Source organism: Triticum urartu, chromosome 4, assembly GCF_003073215.2.
Source record: "Triticum urartu cultivar G1812 chromosome 4, Tu2.1, whole genome shotgun sequence".
NCBI lineage: Eukaryota > Viridiplantae > Streptophyta > Magnoliopsida > Poales > Poaceae > Triticum > Triticum urartu.
Window position 1 is genome coordinate 338,109,119 of NC_053025.1, and position 14,279 is coordinate 338,123,397.

The following is a 14,279-nucleotide window of genomic DNA, read 5'->3' on the forward strand; positions in this document are numbered from 1 at the left end:
ACGGTCTCCTGAATTACTTGGCATGTGTCAGCCATTCTGAATAGGGAACGTTCTTACGGGACATCATGTTCACTTGGGATACTTACTGGATTAAGGAAGAAATTTTGAAATGCTTCTGAAACAATATCGTTTCATTACTTGAGGACTTTGGATAGTTCAGCATGTTCGATCGAGCATAATTAAGAAGCTTCATTTGTAATTATATAAAAAAAATTGTAAAATGATCTGTAAAAGTTGAACTTCTCACCAAAATTATATCCCTGAAGTTAAATCAAGTGAAAAAATAGTGTGTTGCAGTGCAGTTACTTGCAGTTGGGACTGATCTGATGAAGAAATTATTCTGTTAAAAACCTGGCAGATAGTTTTTCTGCTGGCAATATAATTACACTTGTTTGGATGTGCTTGTTTTGGATTAAATGATAGAATGGGTGCTGTACTGTTGTTCTTGATTTTCTCACTTATTTAGTAGTGTTTGACGGGCATTCTAATCATCTTTTGAGACCACTTTGGAGATGGAACCTGATTGAAAAGCTCGGACTTTCCTATTAGCAAGAGTATTTTATATCTGACCATGAAAATCTGTAATGCTATTGTTCCTACAGATTCAAGAACTCAGATTTAGTAACATGATAGATTTTTATCATGCCTCGCTATGAAATCAGGTTTGCTTGCAGTGCAAAGGTCAATTGAGAATTTGAGATCCTTTGTGAAGAACTGTAGATGCTTGCTTGTCGACTGCCTAGAGATTTTGTTTCTGAATATTTTTGTGTTGGATCGCAGGATGTTGCTGATATATGGTTGTGTTTGTTCAAAAAAGTCGTGTTGTGTTACTGATCAGGATATTAGTATATCCCAATCTCATCACAGGATCTGTTCACTGGGTTTCTCAAACTATATAGCATTTTATTAGTTATGGGTTGGGGCAGTCTTCCTTTTTTCCTCTTGAGAAAACATTGAAGCTTAATGTCTTGATGCATTTGAAAAAGAGAATGGGAAAACAAAACAATTTACTTAAGGGTTACATGAGTGCCTCTGAATTTTAAAAAATGTCAGCAATAGTTTCCTGTTTTGACTAAGATTCTTTATTTTCTTGGGAGCAAGCATTTTCTGTAATTCACACCACAACATGACGGCATGTGCATAGAAAAAACCATCATTTCGGTAATCGGAATATTAGCTTCGGTAGCCTCATTTGCAATTGTGTATGTCTGTCAGGTTGATGCCGAGGTAGCTAGCAAAGATGCATGATGCATATATTATTCAGTACTGTTCTTACCGACGTTTTTCTTTCTGATGATAAACCACGGGGATAAATTGGCAATGTATCTCTTCACCTTCCCGAATGAGAGCTTCACGGAGGTCCTCCTGGTGTGGGAGATCATGAGAGCCTAGAAATGCAAATGAAGCTGGAAGGATTATTTCGTTGGTGTCCGAGAGCGAAATATTTTGTGTTACAAAGTTAGCCGTGGACCCTGTGTCGGAGCTTTGGGATGATGATCTTGCCGCTACGCTGGTCATGTGTCAAGCGTATGCCTTTTACTTTTAATACACGGCATTTTTGAGGTGCAGGATTTCTCCAACAGCACTATACATAGGGCCTTCCAGACTATCTCATAGATTTTATCCTGTAAAGTCGTGTGAGTTGTTTCATATGGTCGAGTGTGAATGAATCGCTGGGATGCCACTTCTGCTGGTTGGGATGTTGACGGCGTGTGTGCTTTTTGCCGCTGCTAGCATCTAGATGAGTAGTACAGTGCACAACTGCATTAGCTTGGGACGTATGTGCTTCAATACTTCTTTTTCTGTTGGGCTTTAATATTCTACTAAATTTCTGATCGATAAAAATGTTTGTGGCTACTATAGTATATGTGAAATATACAAACATTTATTCCTTGTTTTCTTATCGTCTAATGTGTTTGACACTTTTTCTTTCAGATTTACCTCTCTTCTTTGTGCAGCAGGTGCAAGGTCTCAACATGTTCAAGGCTACTTCCAGCTCTTCTTTTTTCATTTTCATCTTATTTTTGTTCATGCATTTTTCTACCATACAAGGACTTGAGGTGATTTGTTGGTTGTAGGGCATGGGGAGCTTCACAATTATGTTAGCTCTATACTGAATGTATCAAAACATTGTTATGGTTACTTCTTATTGTTTGGTTACACAAAGTCTTGGCAGCACAAGTTGTATGTATATCTTGAGATACATGGTGATGCATCTTTGTGAGATTAATTGTGAACCCAATTTATTGATGCTTTGACAGTTTCTGATTTAGTGGCTTACGCTGAAGGTGCATACCATCAGCAAAGATATGATTAGGCTTAAGATATAAGGAGAAATAACCATTATATATGAAATTTAATTACACATGGTTTTTCGCTTCCGTGAAGGATGGAGTTATGTTTAATGTCTAACTTTCACATTTTGTTGTGTATGGATCCATAGTTGATGACCAAGTTATTGTTTATGTGTGTTATTTGACTGTCAATCTGTAGGTTGTTGTATATAATGGCTGAGAAGTCCATTGTGTGTGCATGTTCGATACGAGATATGGTAGCATATGGAAAGAATATCTGCAAAGCTATATATAGTTCAAATTTAGATTTGAGCTACATTGTTGCATTTGTTCATTTTATTGAAATAATTGTGTCCTAATTAGAATGACCGGGAAAATTTGCTTTTATTATTATACGTGCGTTGCACGTGCACGCTTACTAGTCTATCCCTAATAATAAAGCACGGATTGACTCCGTGGGTTCACTGCCACAATACGCTTTCTTTTCATGAATTTACGCTTTCAGTTTTTTTTCTGTAACACATCTATATTTATTTACCATATCCAAAGTGGAACTAATCTATCTGTATATATCCCGGCTGCGTTGTAGTTTTCCCCCGCCGATTCGGGAGCCCCTTGCCCCGCCGCCTTCGCGCTCGGCCTCGCCACCGGCTGCCGCGCCGCCGGACCTCCACGCCTCGCACCCCTCTCCCTGCTCTCCCTCTTCTCCGTTTCCTTCCCCTCTGTTTCTCTCTCACACACAAGGACTGCCTCTCACTTCTTCTACAGGAGCAGCCATGGCCAATGACTAACGCCGCCTCGCCCGGATCAGGCCGGAATCGACCTCCTGCAGCCGGATCCGCGCCATCCCGACCTCGCCGGCCTTCCTCCCTGTCTTCATCGCGATCCATCACCGGGCTCGAAGACAATCCCATTATGTAGCAGCAACCGCTGCCGCCGCCAGCAGCAGCAACAGCAACAGGCGCGGCCGAGATCGGCGGAGACGGGGGAGCATGCACGCGCTCCCCGACTCACCCCATCTGCGCGCACGTTCGCCATCGCAGGCGCCGGCGGCTACCGCGCCCCGGAGGTGCTGGACACATGGCAGCCCACGCTGAAGGCGGACGTCTACTCCCTGGGAGTGCTCCTACTGGAGCTCCTTACCTGCAAGTCCCCGACACACGCATCCATGCAGGACGATGTCGGCGGCGCGCTCGACCTGCCGTACGTCGTTGGTATAGTCGGTGGTGCGCGAGGAGTGGATGGCTGAGGTGTTTGACGTGGAGCTCGTGCGGCTGGGCGCCATCACCGATGAGGAGATGGCTGCGCTGCTGCAGGCACCCGTAGAGCTATGGGCATAGAGGCAGCAACTCGAAACTCCATGGTTTGCACACAGCAGCACAACGCCACGGTCTGCATGCGGCATGACCAACTCCACTCAGATTAAAATTATGTAGCTGTATACGATCCTCCCTTTTGTTCAGGTTTCCATGATTTTTTCAGTTGAATTCAGTTGCAGATTCATTCAACTCATCTCCATTGCCACACACAGAAAGGCTCTGATTTTTATTTTTCTCTGCAAATTGTAACCATTGTTCATATCACACTAAGCAGGCACCACTTGTCAATTTTAGTAGAGTCTGTACATTGGGTCGTTGAGTATGACAGCTGAGCGGCCTCTGCTGATATGAAAATTCTTCCAGAATCTGGTAAGAAATTTCCATAGGACGTATATTCAGCTCCTGAGAAGTACTTAAACATCAAAGGATTGCATACTTTATATGTAAATATCTTACTCAGAAAAGTAGATCATGGAAGAGTCATCTGTACAGTCATTTTGAAGATTATGTTACCCAAATTACAACTCACATTAGAAAAAAAAACTGAACATCTGCAGCTTTCTTCCTGAGATTGCAAAAGAAAATTAAGACAACATGCATGCTGGTGTCCTGCAATTAGTAAGTCATATCTAGAAAACCCAAAGTAAAACTGATATATGTCAAATGACCCATATTTAGGGTGGTTTTATCAGAGAGAGTATCGTGTATGGTTCACACAGACTCCAGATGTGGCACCTCTTGGAAAATTCTATTGTATGAATGAGGATCCTACATTTCCTTTGATCCGAACCTTTGGTACACAATTTTAAAGGTTTCATCATAATAAAAACTGACAGTCTTTATACAGTAATCTGAACATTTTGTGGGTTGCCGGACAACTTTGTTCTCCAGTATAGGTGGCGTATGTTTGTGCAAAATGATCATGTAAGGACATCTGGTAACTTTATTCTTTTGTGAAGGTTGATTTACTTGATGGAGAAAACTTACATTTCCTCTAAACAAGTGAACATGACATGTGTGATGTTCAAAAAAAGGAGTTTTCGTGTGTTGGCTGGCAGCCCTAATGAACTTTAGACATGTATCCGAGGTTTCGTTGGCTGTAAACCAGTACGGTCAACAATTTGAGTTTTAGCTTTCTACCAAAAAAATAGAACTTAACTACCGGTACCTTCAGATTTAGAATATTCCTCTGCTTTGGGACGGATGGTGGTTATTTGTAGTGATTGGGATAAACTCTGTACATCGACTACACGTGAATTTACCAATCTGATTAAATGAGTGGAGGTTCACAAAGTGCACATGTATAAACCTTTCGTCCATCACCTTAGTGACATGTAATAATTTTGTAAAGGTTACAATGATGCACCATTTAGAAGTAGCAGTTATTAAACTCTCAAAGAATATGCTGCAAAGTGGAAGGCACCGATCGAATTCCTCAGGACATTCATCCCTCTCCACCCACAACGCTCTCATCGTCTGCTAAATGGACCAAAATGATGTTTGGAATTGCTTGCTGCTGCAATTGTTATTCTAGGTTGGTTTGTTTGCTGCTACTATTACTTAAGATTATTGATATTGCTAATTTTTCTGGTTCAGAAACATAAATTTACTCGGAGTAATACCGGCCCCATGTCATGAGCTCATGCGCAATTCTCAAATGATCCATCTTTTTTCACATGAGCGTCCATTGTCCCACGACACAGTTTCTCATGATCAATGTTTTCTCCCGTTGCAACGCACGGGCATTTGTGCTAGTCTTTCCCTAATAATAAAGCATGGATTGACTCCGTGGGTTCACCGTCACAATACGCTTCTTCTCGTGAATTTACGCTTTCACTTTGAATTTAAATATATACATGAGGTGGTACTAAAAAATCGCTTGGTTCGTCCATCCGTTTTCCCCTTCTTTTCTCTTTGGTAGGCGTTGGGTCACCCGTCGCCCACCTAGGCCACAGCCCGTAGAATCCAGACGAGACACGATGGGAGCCGGCCCAGTCAATCAAGAGAGGAGGCAAAAACTTCCGCTGATCGTACTCCCTACTTCTGTTAGGTCCTCGATGGCATCGAACAGAGCTAGCCCATTATTGTGTAAAGAAAACTGATTTGAACTGCTATCAAAAGTACCACCTCGCTTTGTTATGTCCCATCATACCAATTTATATACGTCATTGAATTAAAATTCGTAAGAAGCCTCGAGCGTACATGGATCAACATGAGATACATCTTTGAGATGAAAAGCTGATGCAAACGACCTAGCTAGGGTATTCGTCATCCTCGCAACACCAGCATCCGCCGTCACCCCGCCCGCCGGTCACCGTCAATAGCATCAGATGCTTCCGGTGAGCGGCCTTGCATCGGATGCTTCCGGCGAGCAACCCCGCGTGGCTGGCGCTCCCGCCGGTGACCAGCCTTGCTTTTGCAGCCGCCCCATTGTTGCTACCCCCATACGAGAGAGTCGCGCGAGAACGCTTGCCGCTGCTGCAACTTCTCGCCGCCGTCAGCTAATTTCCGTCAAACACACCATGGCTGGATTTGTGCTTGCAGAGAGAGCATGGTTGTTGCTGGATATGGCGTGAGCTTGCACAAGCCTTGGCGGTGGCTCTTGCTTGCGCATCAGTGGGGTTCCAGAGATAAGGGGAGAGAAGGGAGGAAGGAAATTGGGGATGACGGGGACAAGAAGGGACGGCTATGAAGATAAGGTCAACGAGGGACAGCGGTCCGTGCGCCAGACGACACGCGTCACCCGCGCGAGACTACTGGTGGGACAAGCCTATGGCCGCTTTTCTCGCAAAAAAAGTGTACGGCGCTTGAAAACAAGCAATTCCCGTAGGATAGGATTAGATTTAGCTAGATTTGGTAATACTCCTATATAACTAGGTAACCTCGTGTAAACTTTCAACTAAATCAAATCGTCGTGCATGCATTTTTACATAATTGCCGGGTTTGGTACGACATTCTTTTTTAAGTTGGATTTGCATATGTTTGTGTTTTTTATGTACTCATACTTTTTTTATGTACTCATACTAACTACACAGGTCACGACACATACGGCACAAACATATATGTCTAGACGTCCAATGAAATAAATACATAAATTATCTTCAGGAGCTGCTGATCTCGATGTCAAAACATAGGCATTTACGTGTTATGGCCACGGCTGATCTCGATTTATACGAGTGCATAATAAATCATCAATGTCAAAACATAGACATTTACATGTTATGGCCACGGAGTGTTTAGTTATTCTCAATAAAGCTAAAGTTGTTGTTCCGAATCAGAAAGAAGATGCAATGTTTGATGTCCCTGAAGATGGTCACGTTGAAGGTGTGGTATGGAGGAACATGGCAACCACCTTAAACATCCTTTTGACCCAAAATTGATGCTATGGAGAAAAAAGAACAATTGCATCCAGATAAAATTATTTTGAAAGTGTTGTATATATATGATATTTTTACTGTCTAATGTCAATACAATACTTAATCTGCTGGTGTGGTATATGCTTTGTCACTAGGCATTAACAGACTGATCTACAACATCGTACTGAAATTTGTCGGACAAAAAACATGGTGTATATAGCAATGCTCTTACTTTAATATCATTTTTCCGCTTTCTAAATTACTTCAAAAAACATGATACTCTAGCACGCAAACAACACATATATTATTATACTTATGTCTAGCGTAATTAAATTTATTTATAATTCGCTACATATGCTCTATTTATGATCCAAAATTTATATTAGCTTTTAATCAACACCAGATTCATACAGTATACATGCAGGCAAGCAATTTTGATGGCAATCTCGAGTCATGGATGCTAAGAAACAAAAAAGGAAAAGAGATAGAGAGCAGTATGCACAGATGACCAATGAAGATAAATAGGAAAAACTGAAAAACCGTCGTAAAGCCTATCATTTCAAAAAAGAATTAAATATTGGCCCCAGTTGCAAAAAATACACACAAGGGACGAAGAAATATTCAAACATGAAGCCAACACAGAAGATAAAAAGGTGCGCACGGGAAAGGCAGAAATAGACAAATATGCAACCAGAATAAAAAAAGAAAGCTAGAATAGAACAAATTACAGCTAACCGTGAATTGAGACGCAACACACTAAACAAAAATTCAAGTGTGATGGAGAATCTGCATATAAACCACAGAACAGAATAGTACATGAATGAGGACTTCACGATTAGCATGCACATACACAACATGCTTGGACGTTAAGCGAAGTATACGCCATTTTTACTATATGATATCAGTAACTCAACATAATTGTCGTGTGTATGATTTTTTTATTATCAGTACGATGCTTCATTTACTTGTGAGAAAACGTCATATTGAAGTCAGATGAAAGACATCATGTGTTCTTTTACTTCAAAATCATTTGAATTAGTAACTGAACTCTTGAAGAATGTGCTTTAAAGTCAAGAAAAATGCACCCGGTGGAAGTCCTCCGTGCACCCCTCTCTCTCCAACCACTGGCCATCCAACCCGTAGCAACGCACGGGTATGTTTCCTAGTGATTACCAAAAATACTTGCTACTACGTAAAGGTACACTTGACTACTCATGTACGTGTGTGATAAGCACCGGATAGCACTTGCTGAATATCAATTATGTAATACAGTGAGAGTATCCATCTTCGTCGTAAACATACTGGCCATGAGAACATTTTAAGCACGGAGGGAATATATATGTTATAATGACACAAAGATAGAACAATATATGGAATACACCCTTGCATACCTCTTTTCCTTCAGCTACAAAGGATACCCTCGGATCTGTCATCGTTATTGGACTGAGCGAGGAAACAGTTAAGCATACAGGAATTATCTAATTAATGGAGCAACATGTAGGATCACATACTAATAAACTTGGTCAGTGTCATCTACACTCGGTCATTCAGTCTCCCCCTCATTAGATTTTCTAAAAGAGAACCTCCTCTCTGAATTCTATTAACAGAAACCAAAAGTTCATCTACAGCATGAAGAAAACTAAAAAGGGAAGAAGAAAACAGAAATAGGAACATTCAGGTAACCCCAGAGGGCACCCAAAACCCACAGATATCTAGGATCCGGGGTTTGCCCTTTCAGCAGCTGCGCAATAGAAACAAAATATTTCATCGCTAGATGAGAGTGAACATACTCGCAAAAGCAGTCACCAACAAGCAGGAACAGTCCACAAATGGCAAGAGTGGCTTTAAAGTTTGATTCCTCTGTTCACTTTAATTGCTTTTAAGCTGCCAGTCAAACGACTCTAGGTCGCCATCTTTGAGATGCTCGAAAGACATGATTTGTCACTTGCTCGAAGAGCTTTACTCCCCAAATCAGCACTAATCTGCAAAATTGACCATCAGTTTAACCAAATAACAAACCACATGAATCAGAACAAAAGTATCAGACACCGCATTTATTCTCAAAACAGGCCTCATTCATAAACCTCCAAATCGTCAATACAGCAGCCAACCCCACTGCAATACAAAAAATTGTCTTGATTTTTTCAATCTAAGCCCTCAGAACCTAAAGAAGTCATGATCACTATAAGGTACAGTTTTTCAGATTAAAAGTGAATTGCAAAATGGTTGAGATCAACTAAGTAGCCCATCTCCGCCATGTAACTAACATGCTTTATTGTTGTTCCACAGTTGAAAAGTATCTCCCCAAAGAGTCCATGTAAATCGCACTGATTCCCATATGATTTTAGGTTTAATGTAGCTGATTTGAACATTAACAAAACAATCACTGAAATAAGACTGACATATTGAATAGAAATATAGTTTGTGAACAATATGCTCGGGACAGATTCGGTAAGAGAAGAACAATCAAATAATATGACTTGTACCATTCACACTTAAAACTGACTAACAGAAAGGAAACCAGGAATAATTTTCCAACAATGTAATCATCAGGGATTCAACATCAAACACAGCTAACCCTACAGTTTGCGCTCAGTATGATCAATACGAATTCGACATGACAACCACAATTGAACATGAAGACTTGCAGGATTCACACATAAACTGCATAACGGATAGGAAACCATCTTAATAAACTGATATAAACTTAACAGATGAGATTGGAAGATGGAGAAGAAAGGGTCAGGGGAGAGGTTCAATTGGGTTGGTGCCTTTTTGAGATCAATATGCTCCTATACCTGGGTGGGGATGTCATGGCCTCGGCGGAGATCCGTGTAGGATTACGGGGCGCAGACGCGGGGCGCCTCGGTGGGGATGTCATGATGATCAATTGTATTTTACATACGAAAGGGGATTTATTCGGCCAAGAAATAAATAACTAAAAACTTCAGTAAAACGAAGGATAGGTTATGATGCATGGTACTGATTAAACCACATATATCAATGTACATACTTTTTTGTAGGCGCAAAAAGTAGGAGGTAATAAGCTACGTACCAGGTTGAAGCTCCCTACACATCCAAGGAATAAGGCCATCACAATCATCTATATTCAGCAAGTGCACACCGGCATCAGAGTTCTTGCCTGATCGTGACATGCCGCCATTCTCCAGTTACATATGATGTAATATGTATTCCGTCCCAACATAAGTGGGATGGAGGGAGTACTTGTTTACGAAGAACAATTTTCTTCTGTAATTACAATGCACGCACATCTTAGATGAGGTTCAACTGAATCTCAGTTCTATAAATTATGTAAAGATGCGAATTGGTGGCACCTTATTCTTCTTTTTCTTTTCTCTCGACGGGTTCCATCTATTCATCTGGACCATGCACCATCTCCCATAATTATGCCTTCAATCAATAAGCATGTGCATGCACAACCCTTTTGTCCCACTAATAGTTGTAGCAGCCCATGAGCCGTACCTGATCACCTTGAACCTAGTATGAAAAAGGAAAACATGTGAAGAATTTCTTCGTAATATACATGAGAAGATATATAAACTTCTTCCTATTCCTTGACTGAATATTTAGCACTGTATTTTTTGTTTGACATTCGGATCTTCACTTCTCATTCATTATAATCTGAATGATGCTCATAGTCTATTATGTTCATAGTCTATTATGCTCATATGGTAGTCCGATTGAATTCCACCATTCCAATTAGTCTCCAGAAGCATCTTAAGCCACAACTACTTATTACTCAGGCCTTGCAAGATATTATGTACTATATTTGTAAACTAATATAAGATCTTTTAGATCACAATTAGTTTACAGAGGGAGTACAACTCTAGCATATTTGCACATGATGATCTCATAAGAGGAGGAAGAACACATGCCTGCAAGGACAGATGAGACGCCCAGGGGATCTCGTGCTTGAGAGATCCTAGACAAATCTGCGATGTTCCCCTGAGGGAGAGAGTCGCGGATAGTGGACTCCTCTTCCCCATGAACCCCACTATCATCCTTTCTCCTCCCTCTTCCAGGAAATCCACCTCAAATTCCATGGATTCCTAACGGGGGTCACTCGAATTGACGGCTGGTTGCTCGGATTGGGTGCCGCGAGCTTGAAGATTGCAGGAGGTTGAAGACCGAGGAGGCTCAGAGTGGCGCCGAAGAAGACGGGAGCAGGTGCAGAGGGCAAGGAGATAGGGCGATAGACGACCGCGGAAGATGACCGGCCGCGCGTGCGGTGGCGATGGCGGCGGCAGTGCCGTACGTGTGTAGGCATCGAGGAGGAGAGGCCGTGCTAGTGGGTTTCTTTTTACAGAAAGATCTGCTCCCCCGTGCGTCAGCCCAACCCACGAACGAAACGTTTTTTCACCGTTGACATCGGATAGAAAAACGATGGCAACATTAGTACCACCTCGCGTATATGTATTAAATTCAAACTGAAAGCGTAAATTCATAGGAAGAAAGCGTATTGTGACGGTGAACAAGAGCCCGTGCGTTGCAACGGGTTAAAGAAACCACCAAAATTTGATGGGCCAAAAAAATGCATTAGCAATTGTAGGAAGTAAAACACATTTATAGAAGGACCAACATCCCAAATAATAGATCTTCAATCAAATTTCCAATAGTCAAATCATCCTCCGACAACACTGATATGGAAAGCTTAATTAGATATTTTGATGGCAGATTAATTAGAGAAATATTCAACAGAACTCACAACAAAAACCCAAAATGTCAATGTCCACCACTGTGTTGCATAGCTATTGTTCTTTTGGGATCATCATTGCATACTTTTAGAGCACCGTAATGCTGGCTATCACCATACTTTTTGATGATTCAGTTTATAATGCATGTTCAGAAATGCAAGCTCACCTTCTCCATGCATGGCCTCAACCGAGACTACGAGTCTACGATTGAGGAACAAAAATAAAAGAAGACCCGATCATCAGTTGAATAAAGTAAATACATGTGAACAATATAAAATTGACCAGAGGTATATTCGGCTATCTTATCATGAATAAAGAAGACCCAATATGAATTGCTACATATTTTATGGGATTGGAGAAAACAACGGGGTACACATATGTAGGCACCACAACTGCTCCTGATATGTACCACGTCCTCCTTTACCTCTCTGCCCCATCCAAGCGCATCCCATCTAAAGCACCCTGCCGGCTTCACCCTCGGCCTGCACCTCTCCGCTGCCTGGCTTTCGTAGCCGGCCACGGCGCACTGCACGAGCAGGCCGTCCTGGTCAACACAGCAGCGCGGCCGTGGATTTGATAGCGCCTCCCAGGGCCTGAAGCCAAGTGCACCTGACCATGCAAACGTTGCACTGGCACCTCCTCGAACCAGCACCACCGCCCCCGACATCACCCATCTACTCACTCCTAATCCTACTTTGCTAGGTGCAGCTAGCATATCTATTCATCTGTATGTAATTAAGCTAATTGATAACTGAAGAAAGAGCAGAATATATGAAACTACAAGAATTACTCCAGCATCATGTCCAAAAATTACTGTAACCAAGTTCAAGCCACCATGTTCAGGTATATGTAGTCAGCAACATGAAATTTCCTGGTTCAATCCTTTTCTAGTAACAACAAATTTTCAGAAAAAAATAGACTGAAACATGGGCTTGTATCGCTGATTACCTGAAACATAATGCAAAATACATAAAAAAACATACAAAGTAGTTGGTTTAAAGACTCTAGTGCATATCAGCCAAGCTGAAATTATGAGCAATCAGAAAAAATAAAATGAAACAGGGGTAGATCCGAGGGGGGCAAATCAGCTGCATTCATTATACAGCAGTGCAAACAAAGGAAAATCAGATGAATTCACCGATCATACAGTGGTCTACCAACTACAGTAACATCAACAACTACTACTTGAGGAACACAGGCACCACAAGTTCACAACCAAAGCAGCAGGGCTGTTTTTGAGGGGGGCGAGGCATTACATACCTTTGCTGTAGCCGCGATATTAGACGGCTCGACGGATGTTCTTCTACCTCCGGCGAAGTTGAAGGCGACATGATGCTTTTCTCGTCCAAGTATTCCGAGATTTGATGGATTTTTCGGTCCAAGTACGCAACCTGATGGAGATTCCGGTCGAGGACCCTTCCTTCTTATAGGAGGGAAGTCCAATCCGGGTCAGGCAATCCATTGATTTGTGTTGGAGAAGGACAGTAGGACACGGTCACGAATTCAATCCAAATCAGACACGGAGCAGGATATCGGAGATTAAGAAGCTTACGTCGATGGAGGCCTGATTGGTTAGATCGTAGAGGACTGGCAGTGGAGACTCGATGTTACACAATGAAGCGAGCAAAATCGACGCCAACCACCAATCTGTATCATCCCATTCCCAGGTTGATGAAATCTATGCTGGAGATTTTGTAAGGATCAGCATTCAAACACAGAGCGGATCGAATAGGGCGAACGAAAGCGAGCAAGCGAGTAGAGAAACAGACTCACTTTTGCACGATGGCAACGCGGCCCTCTCGATGACGGCCGGGCGCACGGCGGCAGCCTCCTCGGGGGCCGTGAGGCGGGACGTCCATCCCTTGAGAACCTGGGGGCCCCACGTCTCACCGACGGCGGTGAGCTGCATGACGCAGGTCCAGAGCAACATGGTCATGGCGGCGCGCACCATCCAGAGCTTCATCCGCGACCGTGCTGCGGACGACAACGGCGCTGGTGCACGGCATACTCACCATGCCTCCTCCACGAATGCTCTCCCTCCACCAGCAGTTCGAGCGCTCGCGCAGGGCGCGGTAGCCGCCGGCGACCGCGCAGACGGACGACGACGCGTAGGTGGTGTGGAGGAATAAGTCGGAGAGCGCCGCGCCGCCCTTCACCTTCTTGTCCTCCGCCGCCGCTCTGGAAAGGAAGCGGATAAGATACAATAAGGGGAAGGAGCACTGCGGGTTGAATATTCCGAATGACAGGGGTTTTATGCAAAAACGAATAATTATTTTTAGCAGATTTTTGGGCCACTGCCCAGACGGACGGGCTGAGGCCCAAGTGGCAACGCTTCAGCCATGTGAGACGATCTTAGGGCAAGGCCCAGGTAGTAGTGCGGACAACAGATCATGTACGTATGAAAATTTGGCGACGTGGTTCCCCGAATTAGTACCACCTCGTATATATGTTTTCAATTTAAACTGAAAGCGTAAATTCACAGGAAGAAAGCGTATTGTGACGGTGAACCCACGGAGTCAATCCGTGCTTTATTATTAGGGATAGACTAGTAAATATGTCCATGCGTTGCTACGGGTTGTTGTCCAAACCATGAAC

General features: G+C 42.7%; 1 long non-coding RNA gene across 6 annotated transcripts; it reads right to left on the reverse strand.

The window, feature by feature from the left end:
• Window positions 1-8,305: 8,305 nt before the first annotated feature.
• Window positions 8,306-13,903, reverse strand: LOC125551615. 6 transcript variants are annotated; one of them, XR_007302921.1, is made up of 5 exons: window positions 13,458-13,903; window positions 13,237-13,367; window positions 12,945-13,104; window positions 10,305-10,467; window positions 8,306-10,218 (listed from the first exon to the last, which is right to left on the reverse strand). It is a non-coding gene; the product is annotated as an uncharacterized LOC125551615 (long non-coding RNA). The 6 variants fall into 6 exon arrangements; XR_007302919.1 differs by having other exon boundaries at window positions 12,945-13,107; XR_007302917.1 differs by having other exon boundaries at window positions 8,306-8,951; window positions 10,025-10,218; window positions 12,945-13,367.
• Between the last annotated feature and the right edge of the window lie 376 nt (window positions 13,904-14,279).